The sequence below is a fragment of the Canis lupus genome, chromosome 2 (genome assembly GCF_048164855.1).
Source record: "Canis lupus baileyi chromosome 2, mCanLup2.hap1, whole genome shotgun sequence".
Taxonomy (NCBI): Eukaryota; Metazoa; Chordata; class Mammalia; order Carnivora; family Canidae; genus Canis; species Canis lupus.
Window position 1 is genome coordinate 84,867,763 of NC_132839.1, and position 12,630 is coordinate 84,880,392.

The window sequence follows — 12,630 nt, forward strand, 5'->3', positions numbered from 1 at the left end:
CATTCATCTATTAATGGACACTTGGGATGCTTTCATAATTTGGCTATTGTAAATAATGCTGCTATAAACATAGAGATGCATGTATCCCTTTGAATTAGTGTTTTTATATTTTTTAGGTAACTAAGTAGTGAGATTACTAGATTGTAGGGTGGTTCTAAAGAAGGACATTTATAGCAATACAGGTCTACCCTAAGAAGCAAGAAAAATCTCAAATAACCTAATCTTACACCTAGAGGAACTAAAAGAGAAAAACAAACAAAACCCAAAACCAGCAGAAGAATGGAAATAATAAAGATTACAGCAGAAATAAATTATACAGAAACTTTCAAAAAATAAAACAATAGATCAGATCAATGATGCCAGGAGCTGGCTCCTTGAGAAGGCCAATAAAAACATCCAACTAGACTTATTAAAAGAGAGAGAAAAAGAGAGAGAGAGAGATAAAAAAGGACTCACATAAAATCGCTAATGAAAAGAAATAACTATACAAAGAAATACAATTAGAAGAGAATATTATGAAAAACTATATGCCAACAAATTAGACAAGCTAGAAGAAATGGATAAGGTCCTAGAAACATATAAACTACCAAAACTGAGGCAGGAATAAACAGAAAATCTGAACAGACCAATTCCCATCAAGGAGTAATCAGTAATCAAAAAACTCCCAACAGATGAAAGTCCAGGACCAGCTTCACAGGTGAATTCCGCCAAAGATTTAAAGAAGAGCCAATACCTACTCTTCTCAAACTATTCCAAAAAATAAAAAAGGGAAACGTCAAAATTCATTCTATGAGGCCAGTATACTCTGACACCAAAACCAGATAAAGCCACCACAAAAAAAGAGAACTACAGGGCAATATCTGATGAACATAGATGCAAAAACCCTCAACAAAATACTAACAAATAAGATCCAATAATACATTAAGAAAGTCATTCACCATGATCAAGTGGAATTTATTCCCAGGATGCAAGGTTGGTTCAATATATACAAATCAATCACCATGATACATCACATCAACAAGAGAAAGAATACATCGAAAGATGAATGGATCAAGAAGCTGTGGTCTATGTATACAATGGAATATTCCTCAGCCATCAGAAAGGACAAATACCCACCATTTGCTTCGACGTGGATGGAACTGAAGGGTATTGTGCTGAGTGAAATAAGTCAATTGGAGAAGGACAAACATTATATGGTCTCATTCATTTAGGGAATATAAAAAATAGTGAAAAAAATGAAAAAAAAAGAAAAAAATGAAAAAAAAAGAAAAAAAATGAAAAAAAATAAAATAAAAAAATAAAAAATAGTGAAAGGGAATAAAGGGGAAAGGAGAGAAAATGAGTGAAAATATCAGTGAGGGTGATAAAACATGAGAGACACCTAACTCTGGGAAATGAACAAGGGGTAGTGGAAAGGGAGGTGGGCAGGGGGTTGGGGTGACTGGGTGACGGGCACTGAGAGGGGAACTTGGTGGGATGAGCACTGGGTGTTATGCTATATGTTGGCAAATTGAACTCCAATTAAAAAAAAGAAAAAAAGAAAGAAAGGAATGTCCCCTCAAAATTAAAAAAAATTAAAAAAATAAACAAGAGAAAGAATAAAAACCATATGATCATTTCAATAGATGCAGAAAAAAAAGCATTTGACAGAGTATAACATCTGTTCCTGATAAAAACCCTCAACAGAGTAGATTTAGGGGGAACATACCTCAACGTCATAAAGGCCATATATGAAAAACCCATAGTGAACATCATACTCAATGGGGGAAAACTGGGAGCCTTTCCCTTCAGGGAACAGGACAGGTCTACTCTCACCACTTCTACTCAACACAGTACTGGAAATCCTAGCCACAGCAATCGGACAACAAAAAGAAATAAAAGGTAACACGGCCTTTTGGCAGTTCTTAGAACACCCCGAAATGTTTCCTTCCTTGGTTTCTCTTTATATGCTCTTCCTTATGCCTGGAAGGATTCTCATCAGTTCTCCAAATGGAAAATTGTTCTCACCCATTTAAGCACCATCTTCTCAGATAGGCCTCCTCAAGCCATCTACTTGAAAGAATTTCCTCCATCTGATGTTCTTTCTGTCTTTCGTAGCACATTTACTTTTACTCAGGTATCTACTTGCCTGTCGCCTTTTTCTAAATATAATAAGCCTCGTAAAGGCAGGGACCCTGTCTGTCATGTCCACAGCTGTATCTCCATTGCCTGCCACAAAACCGGTGCTCAATAAATATTTGTTGTCTGAATGAAAAAAGCAGAGTCCACAGTTCATCCCAGTCACTATCTTGTTCTCTAACCACCTTGACTCATGCCTATACAGTGGGCGAGAGGACATTTCCCCAAGGCAAGCATCAAACAAAACCTTAAGATCCTTATTTGCTGCCACATTCCCCCATCTCACAACTCAGCTTCCATTAAATGGTCCCAGACAACAGAGTCCAACCTGGTTCAGCACCCTTAAGATTTCTCTCACCACCTTCTGCTGTGGTATCAGGCTCTTCTCTGAAAGCCTCTGGAAAGTCAAACTACAATCAACCCACCATCTTCCAGTTAAACTAGCCTCTTTGGACCTGTGGCAGGCATCTTGCTTCTACCCGGTTGCCAAATACTCCGTTTCTACTGCTCAGACCAATATCTTTAGTGCCTTCTGTCTGTGTGAGCTCTCCAATTCAGCATTACCCACGGATATCAAATTCCTGATCTTTCTCAGCTTCTCATCCTATAGATTTGTGTCAAGCCTGGCTCCACACCCACACTCAACCAGAACTCCCAGAATCCGTGCCGGGGCCCAGCAATCAAGCATCAGGCTGAATCTGAACAATGTAAGAAGTTCAGACAACCGGTTACTCCTTGTTTTTCTATGGCCTCTTGCTCTCTAGGGATCTCGTTATCATTTGAAGTCCCATATACAAGGTTTTCAAATGCGGAAATTCTTTGAGTTTATCTTTCTTCCATTGGTTTTAGTTAGGGCACAAGTGCTGATCTTAACCAGGTGCAGGATACACGGAAACACTTTATCAGATGGTCTATGCCTTCAACCCTAATTCTATACTGCAAAGTGAAATCTTCCAGTAGACCCAGGGTCAAGCCCAAATTCTAAATTTACCCTCAGTTTCCTGATCCATGAAGTAACAATATAAGCTTAGATGTTCTCCAAAACCTTCCTAAATTTTGAAAGTGTAATATACAATGTCAAGTCACAGGTGGCTTTCCTTAGTTTCTCTATCTCTGATCTTTCAGGTACCTCTGAAACAGATGCCAGTTCCTTCAGCCACTCGCATGAGATCCAAAGCTCCAGTTCTCCCCTTCATATGCATTCCCTCCATCTAATAGCCTTCAAGCTCTGCCTGGATCCTTCCTTCTCCTTCTTTCCTCAAAGATGCCTTTGAAGCAGCTTCTCCAAACTGGAATGGTTCCACATCCCGAGACTTGTACTCCCCTCCAGAAATCTTTGTACTTGTACTGTACAAATCACCTTTGCCACGGTTGCTCCTGCTCAGTGGCACAGCTCAACTTTCTAGTCAACTAAGATAGTCAGGGAAGGCCAAAGGGTTTCTTTATTACACTTTCCTATTAACATCCAAGGCCAAAGGGTTTCTTTATTAATGCCTTTCTATTAACATCCAAGGCCAGAAAGGAAAAATAAGAAAATTAAGCCATTTAATCTGAAGGCCAAAATTATAGATACAAAACATAGATCTATAGATACTACATCTATATCTATGTTTCTAACTCATTATTGGAAGGTATTTCAAAGCACACTTTTTAAATCAGTTTACATAAAACGTTCTCAACTGTCTGCTTTCATGTTAACTAACCAAGAACTCTTACACAAGTTTTGGACTCTCAGAATTAGAGCTGGAGTCACTCTTGGGAATTGTTAAATACTTGTTAAGTACAAAAGCAAATCATAAAATAACAGTCTGAACATATCACATTCTGTTTCCAACGTTACCTGAGCCTTGCATTGCTCTCTGTCATATTTTTGGGCATATATGGAAATCAAAAGAAGAAACTATGTTGCCTTTACTAGTGAGCAAAGTATCTTTTTTATAATGTTTAATTTAACAGTGGTGACTAAATCCCACTCTTTTAAACCTTTTACATAAACACAAACACACACACACACACACACACACATATACATACGCGCATATATTAGAAAACCTTCCAGGGAAAATTTCCAGCTAATACTATCACAAAACATTCAAACACAATCTGCTTTCATTAAAAATACAGTAATTCTACTCATTTTTCACATACCTCAGGAAACTTTTCAAATTTGTGGAGTAATGAAAGGTTGCTTTTCCTCGGCCTGAACCCCGTTTCTCCACATTCTCTTAAAACAACTTGTGTCAGAAAATACTTTTTTAATCTTCTTTTTTATTAAATCCTTACTGATATTTTTTCTGTAGAAAAACCAAGAGATATCATTCAGTCTGTAGTTAAAGAAGCCCACTTGTGCATTCCTATCAGAGGTTTTAAACTAAGAGGATTTCATCAAAATCTATCATGAAAGAGTCTCTCCGTTATGCAACATACCAAGAGAAATGAAGTGTCTCAAAATTATCTCCTCTTGAGTACCAGTCCCGTCTGCTTCCTACCACACACATTTTGGCTATATCATCATCTGTTTAAATTCATTAATTGTTTTACTTTTCTTTTGCTAATGGTTATTAATCTGCCTTCAAGATAGGTTAAAGTCATGCAAGCAAATGAACATCTCAAGGCAGGAAATCCATTTCACAAGCCTGCTTTATTGTCATGACTTATCTAGTTATTTTTAATAAAATGGTGATTATTTAAAGGACTGGTTAGAAAGAGCCAAGTACTTTGGTAAAATTAAAAACAGTTCCATTAGTAGGGTATTAAGCACATATGAGAAATGTGATTTTCTTAGTATTAGATATCTCTAGTTTTAAATATAGATACAGACGAAGGCACAGGTTATAGATCAAGCTTTGTAAAATAACCATTTGCATTAGGATAAGAGAATAAAGCAAGTCGTTGTTTTACTTTACTGAGTATATCAAGCTATTTCGTACATTAAATATCAATTGTTTCACCCTGAAAAAGAAACAGGTATCATGTGTCCCAAATGTTAAGAAAAACAAAAGAGAGAAAGCTGTCAGTAAAAAGGAAGGACTAGGGAGGTCTGGGTGGCTCAGTGGTAGAGTGTCTGCCTTCAGTTCAGGGCATGATCCCAGGGTCCTGGGATCCAGTCCCGCATCAGGGCCCCTGCAGGGAGCCTGCTTCTCCCTCTGCCTATGTCTCCGTCTCTCTCTCTCTGTATGTCTCTCATGAATAAATAAAGTCTTTAAAAAATAAAAAAGGGTTAAAATGGGGAAAAATGGTAACAATTTTTAAAACCTTGATTTACTGAAACTATTCTCATTTTCATTTCTGATTCTCTTATAACCAGAACCTATGATAAGCCACAGGTGTTTTTGCATTGCCCACATATCTTCCCCCAAACTCAGTTCTAGATCTCTTTCTTTCCTCCTTCTGTAGCTATGCTTCATTCAGTTCCATGGAATTCACCTGCTTCCATGGCTTTAATGACCATGGCTATGTCTCCCCAGCCGCTTCTCGAAGCATTGCCAGGACAGTTCTGCTTGGAATTCATGTCAACACATCAAAAGGCACTCTTGTTGCCTTCTATTCCAAACAGTCTAACCTCATCTCAATTTTCCTAGAAATCACCATATTTATGTCTATCTAGTTTGGATTCTTGAAATTAATTTTTCGTCTACTTATCTGTCTTGTCTACAGATCAGTTTCCAGACTAGAGTTTCAGCAGTGTGATTGTTCTTAACCCACTTTTCCCTTTTCAGTAGTCAGTCAGCATCATAGTCCCAGCTACTGTTATTTAGTTATCCTAAACTACTTAAGCTGCTACTTTCTGAGCCCTAACTCCTGACTCCCAAGGGACTGCCATCAATGGATTAGGACTTTATTAAAAGATGTCAAAGTCACATACATGATAGTTCTTGTAGAAGGATGTTTTCTTCCTGAGTTTTTGTCAGGCTCCTGGGCTTTCTCTGCCTGTGATTATGGCGGTGATCCACTGTTTCCTCTTCCAGAATATCCAGAAAATTTGCATTTTCCAAACTCCCTTGCAGCTGGTTTGAGACCATTTGGCTGAGTTCCAGCCAGTGGAATGAAATGGGAATTACATAGTTATTTTCCCTACCTGATGCTTAAAACATCCCATATGATACCTCATATGTTTCTATGGTCATACTGGCAGTCACCTGTCCCAGAAGATACAGCAAACAGATGGAGGAGAGCCACCCTACCTCCATTAGACTATAGTAGAATAAAGAAATGAATGTATATAATGTTCAGCTCCTGAAATTCAGGGGTTTTTTGTTACAGCAAGTGGCATTGTCACCCACCATTTCATTCTACCTCCCAATACACAGGCCCTTTGGTGAGATGGCCAAAGACTTTGGGAACAAAGGTCAGTAACTTTCTTAATCTATGTTCATTCTTAATGAGGGACAAAAACTGGAGAAAAAAGCAGGCCATCAAAATGGGATCCACAGCAAGAAATCATAGGGATATGTGATACAGTCAGCATACTGCAAAGCAATACATAGGACTGGCTGCAGGCATCCTATAAACATTTACCATTTCTACCCTACAAGGACCAAGAAACTCTCCCCAGAACCCCTCCCACCTTATAACTGAAATAAAATGTCGAAACTCTATCCCTTCATAGCCTATCTTGTTTCTGACTCTTCTAATTCCCTCCAGACTGTCTCATTGGTTTGGACTCTTTGTCTTGCTCTGGATTTCAGCTTATTCCAGAAACCTCCTTTTAGATCTTCTTGGGACTCCAGGCTCTATAGGGCCAGCCTTGCTCCACAGCCAGCTCAGGATCTGTGAACTCCAACCCGGCCCTCGAGATCCAGGGTACAACAGCCCCCACTTGTTAGTTCTGAAGCATTTCAGTCTCACTCAGGACCCTTAACCCTGCCCACATGTCTGTAAATAGCCCCATCATTAAACCATCTTCAAAATATGATTCAAATTTCTGTTTTCTACCAGGAATTTAGCAAAAAAGGAAGGAAAGAGGGAAGGAAGGAAGGAAGGAAGGAAGGAAGGAAGGAAGGAAGGAAGGAAGGAAGGAAGAGAGAGAGAGAGAGGAAAGAAGAAAGAAAGAAAGAAAGAAAGAAAGAAAGAAAGAAAGAAAGAAAGAAAGAAAGAAAGAAAGAAAGAAAGAAAGAAAGAAAGAAGAAAGAAAGAAAGAAAGAAGAAAGAAAGAAAGAAAGAAAGAAAGAAAGAAAGAAAGAAAGAAAGAAAGAAAGAAAGAAAGAAAGAAAGAAAGGAAGGAAGGAAGGAAGGAAGGAAGGAAGGAAGGAAGGAAGGAAGGAAGAAAGAAAGAAAGAAAGAAAGAAAGAAAGAAAGAAAGAAAGAAAGAAAGAAAGAAAGAAAGAAAGAAAGAAAGAGAAAGAAAGAAAGAAAGAAAGAAAGAAAGAAAGAAAGAAAGAAAGAAAGAAAGAAAGAAAGAAAGAAAAGGGCAAGCAGAAGCATTATAGTCTTTGTAGATTTGGCCATTATAAATCTGGAGACATGTGTGGTCCAATCAGAACACCCCATTCAAGACAAAACAGCACAAATGCCAAAATGACTAAAATAAGTAGTTTTTTTTTAATTTATTTTTTATTGGTGTTCAATTTACTAACATACAGAATAACACCCAGTGCCCGTCACCCATTCACTCCCACCCCCCACCCTCTTCCCCTTCTTCCACCCCTAGTTCGTTTCCCAGAGTTAGCAGTCTTTACGTTCTGTCTCCCTTTCTGATATTTCCCACACATTTCTTCTCCCTTCCCTTATATTCCCTTTCACTATTATTTATATTCCCCAAATGAATGAGAACATATAATGTTTGTCCTTCTCCGACTGACTTACTTCACTCAGCATAATACCCTCCAGTTCCATCCACGTTGAAGCAAATGGTGGGTATTTGTCATTTCTAATAGCTGAGTAATATTCCATTGTATACATAAACCACATCTTCTTTATCCATTCATCTTTCGTTGGACACCGAGGCTCCTTCCACAGTTTGGCTATGTGGCCATTGCTGCTAGAAACATCGGGGTGCAGGTGTCCCGGCGTTTCATTGCATTTGTATCTTTGGGGTAAATCCCCAACAGTGCAATTGCTGGGTCGTAGGGCAGGTCTATTTTTAACTGTTTGAGGAACCTCCACACAGTTTTCCAGAGTGGCTGCACCAGTTCACATTCCCACCAACAGTGTGAGAGGGTTCCCTTTTCTCCGCATCCCCTCCAACATTTGTTGTTTCCTGCCTTGTTAATTTGCCCCATTCTCACCGGTGTGAGGTGGTATCTCATTGTGGTTTTGATTTGTATTTCCCTGATGGCAAGTGATGCAGAGCATTTTCTCATATGCATGTTGGCCATGTCTATGTCTTCCTCTGTGAGATTTCTCTTCATGTCTTTTGCCCATTTCATAATTGGATTGTTTGTTTCTTTGGTGTTGAGTTTAATAAGTTCTTTATAGATCTTGGAAACTAGCCCTTTATCTAATATGTCATTTGCAAATATCATCTCCCATTCTGTAGGCTGTCTTTGAGTTTTGTTGACTGTATCCTTTGCTGTGCAAAAGCTTCTTATCTTGATGAAGTCCCAATAGTTCATTTTTGCTTTTGTTTCTTTTGCCTTCGTGGATGTATCTTGCAAGAAGTTACTGTGGCCGAGTTCAAAAAGGGTGTTGCCTGTGTTCTTCTCTAGGATTTTGATGGAATCTTGTCTCACATTTAGATCTTTCATCCATTTTGAGTTTATCTTTGTGTATGGTGAAAGAGAGTGGTCTAGTTTCATTCTTCTGCATGTGGATGTCCAATTTTCCCAGCACCATTTATTGAAGAGACTGTCTTTCTTCCAATGGATAGTCTTTCCTCCTTTATCGAATATTAGTTGCCCATAAAGTTCAGGGTCCACTTCTGGATTCTCTATTCTGTTCCACTGATCTATGTGTCTGTTTTTGTGCCAGTACCACACTGTCTTGATGACCACAGCTTTGTAGTACAACCTGAAATCTGGCATTGTGATGCCCCCAGATATGGTTTTCTTTTTTAAAATTCCCCTGGCTATTCGGGGTCTTTTCTGATTCCACACAAATCTTAAAATAATTTGTTCTAACTCTCTGAAGAAAGTCCATGGTATTTTGATAGGGATTGCATTAAACGTGTATATTGCCCTGGGTAACATTGACATTTTCACAATATTAATTCTGCCAATCCATGAGCATGGAATATTTTTCCATCTCTTTGTGTCTTCCTCAATTTCTTTCAGAAGTGTTCTATAGTTTTGAGGGTATAGAACCTTTACATCTTTGGTTAGGTTTATTCCTAGGTATCTTATGCTTTTGGGTGCAATTGTAAATGGCATTGACTCCTTAATTTCTCTTTCTTCAGTCTCATTGTTAGTGTATAGAAATGCCACTGACTTCTGGGCATTGATTTTGTATCCTGCCACGCTACCGAATTGCTGTATGAGTTCTAGCAATCTTGGGGTGGAGACTTTTGGGTTTTCTATGTAGAGTATCATGTCATCGGCGAAGAGGGAGAGTTTGACTTCTTCTTTGCCAATTTGAATGCCTTTAATGTCTTTTTGTTGTCTGATTGCTGAGGCTAGGACTTCCAGTACTATGTTGAACAGCAGTGGTGAGAGTGGACATCCCTGTCTTGTTCCTGATCTTAGGGGAAAGGCTCCCAGTGCTTCCCCATTGAGAATGATATTTGCTGTGGGCTTTTCATAGATGGCTTTTAAGATGTCGAGGAATGTTCCCTCTATCCCTACACTCTGAAGAGTTTTGATCAGGAATGGATGCTGTATTTTGTCAAATGCTTTCTCTGCATCCAATGAGAGGATCATATGGTTCTTGGTTTTTCTCTTGCTGATATGATGAATCACATTGATTGTTTTACGGGTGTTGAACCAGCCTTGTGTCCCAGGGATAAATCCTACTTGGTCATGGTGAATAATTTTCTTAATGTACTGTTGGATCCTATTGGCCAGTATCTTGTTGAGAATTTTTGCATCCATGTTCATCAGGGATATTGGTCTGTAATTCTCCTTTTTGGTGGGGTCTTTGTCTGGTTTTGGAATTAAGGTGATGCTGGCTTCGTAGAACGAATTTGGAAGTACTCCATCTCTTTCTATCTTTCCAAACAGCTTTAGGAGAATAGGTATGATTTCTTCTTTAAACGTTTGATAAAATTCCCCTGGGAAGCCATCTGGCCCTGGACTCTTGTGTCTTGGGAGGTTTTTGATGACTGCTTCAATTTCCTCCCTGGTTATTGGCCTGTTCAGGTTTTCTATTTCTTCCTGTTCCAGTTTTGGTAGTTTGTGGCTTTCCAGGAATGCGTCCATTTCTTCTAGATTGCCTAATTTATTGGCGTATAGCTGTTCATAATATGTTTTTAAAATCGTTTGTATTTCCTTGGTGTTGGTAGTGATCTCTCCTTTCTCATTCATGATTTTATTAATTTGAGTCTTCTCTCTCTTCTTTTTAATAAGGCTGGCTAATGGTTTATCTATCTTATTAATTCTTTCAAAGAACCAACTCCTGGTTCTGTTGATCTGTTCCACAGTTCTTCTGGTCTCGATTTCGTTGAGTTCTGCTCGAATCTTTATTAACTCCCTTCTTCTCTTGGGTGTAGGATCTATTTGCTGTTTTTTCTCTAGCTCCTTTATGTGTAAGGTTAGCTTTTGTATTTGAGTTCTTTCCAGTTTTTGAATGGATGCTTGTATTGCGATGTATTTCCCCCTTAGGACTGCTTTTGCTGCATCCCAAAGATTTTGAACGGTTGTATCTTCATTCTCATTAGTTTCCATGAATCTTTTTAATTCTTCCTTAATTTCCTGGTTGACCCTTTTATCTTTTAGCAGGATGGTCCTTAACCTCCACGTGTTTGAGGTCCTTCCAAACTTCTTGTTGTGATTTAGTTCTAATTTCAAGGCATTATGGTCCGAGAATATGCAGGGGACAATCCCAATCTTTTGGTATCGGTTCAGACCCGATTTGTGTCCCAATATGTGGTCTATTCTGGAGAAAGTTCCATGTGCGCTTGAGAAGAATGTGTATTCAGTTGAGTTTGGATGTAAAGTTCTGTAGATATCTGTGAAATCCATCTGGTCCAGTGTATCATTTAAAGCTCTCGTTTCTTTGGAGATGTTGTGCTTAGAAGACCTATCGAGTATAGAAAGAGCTAGATTGAAGTCACCAAGTATAAGTGTATTATTATCTAAGTATTTCTTCACTTTGGTTAATAATTGATTTATATATTTGGCAGCTCCCACATTCGGAGCATATATATTGAGGATTGTTAAGTCCTCTTGTTGGATAGATCCTTTAAGTATGATATAGTGTCCCTCTTCATCTCTCACTACAGTCTTTGAGGTAAATTTTAGTTTATCTGATATAAGGATGGCTACCCCTGCTTTCTTTTGAGGACCATTCGAATGGTAAATGGTTCTCCAACCTTTTATTTTCAGGCTGTAGGTGTCCTTCTGTCTAAAATGAGTCTCTTGTAGACAGCAAATAGATGGGTCCTGCTTTTTTATCCAGTCTGAAACCCTGCGCCTTTTGATGGGGTCATTAAGCCCGTTCACATTCAGAGTTACTATTGAGAGATAGGAGTTTAGTGTCATCATGATATCTATTCAGTCTTTGTTTTTGTGGACTGTTCCACTGAACTTCTTCTTAAAGGGGAATTTTAAGAGTCCCCCTTAAAATTTCTTGCAGAGCTGGTTTGGAGGTCACATATTCTTTTAGTAGCTGCCTGTCTTGGAAGCTCTTTATCTCTCCTTCCATTTTGAATGAGAGCCTTGCTGGATAAAGTATTCTTGGTTGCATGTTCTTTTCATTTAGGACCCTGAATATATCCTGCCAGCCCTTTCTGGCCTGCCAGGTCTCTGTGGAGAGGTCTGCTGTTACCCTAATACTCCTCCCCATAAAAGTCAGGGATTTCTTGTCTCTTGCTGCTTTAAGGATCTTCTCTTTATCTTTGGAATTTGCAAGCTTCACAATTAAATGTCGAGGTGTTGAACCGTTTTTATTGATTTTAGGGGGGGATCTCTCTATTTCCTGGATCTGAATGCCTGTTTCCCTTCCCAGATTAGGAAAGTTTTCAGCTAGAATTTGTTCAAATACATATTCTGGCCCTCTGTCCCTTTCGGCGCCCTCGGGAACCCCAATTAAACGTAGGTTTTTCTTCCTCAGGCTGTCGTTTATTTCCCTTAATCTATCTTCATGGTCTTTTAATTGTTTGTCTCTTTTTTCCTCAGTTTCCCTCTTTGCTATCAACTTGTCTTCTAGGTCACTCACTCGTTCTTCCACCTCGTTAACCCTCGTCGTTAGGACTTCTAGTTTGGATTGCATCTCATTCAATTGATTTTTAATTTCTGCCTGATTAGCTCTAAATTCTGCAGTCATGAAGTCTCTTGAGTCCTTTATACTTTTTTCTAGAGCCACCAGTAGCTGTATAATAGTGCTTCTGAATTGGCTTTCTGACATTGAATTGTAATCCAGATTTTGTAACTCTGTGGGAGAGAGGACTGTTTCTGATTCTTTCTTTTGAGGTGAGGTTTT

The 12,630-nt window shown here is 38.8% G+C and overlaps 1 long non-coding RNA gene across 10 annotated transcripts in view; it reads right to left on the reverse strand.

The window, feature by feature from the left end:
- The window catches only part of LOC140622704 (uncharacterized), an 81,241-nt gene that overhangs the window by 14,012 nt on the left and 54,599 nt on the right, over window positions 1-12,630 (reverse strand). For 9 of the 10 annotated variants that reach the window (XR_012022410.1, XR_012022413.1, XR_012022406.1 and 6 more), the window contains 2 exons: window positions 5,984-6,144; window positions 4,267-4,412 (listed from right to left, as the gene is read on the reverse strand). This is a non-coding gene — a long non-coding RNA (uncharacterized lncRNA). The remainder of the gene's footprint in view (window positions 1-4,266; window positions 4,413-5,983; window positions 6,145-12,630) is intronic. The other variant, XR_012022407.1, reaches the window with a different exon arrangement.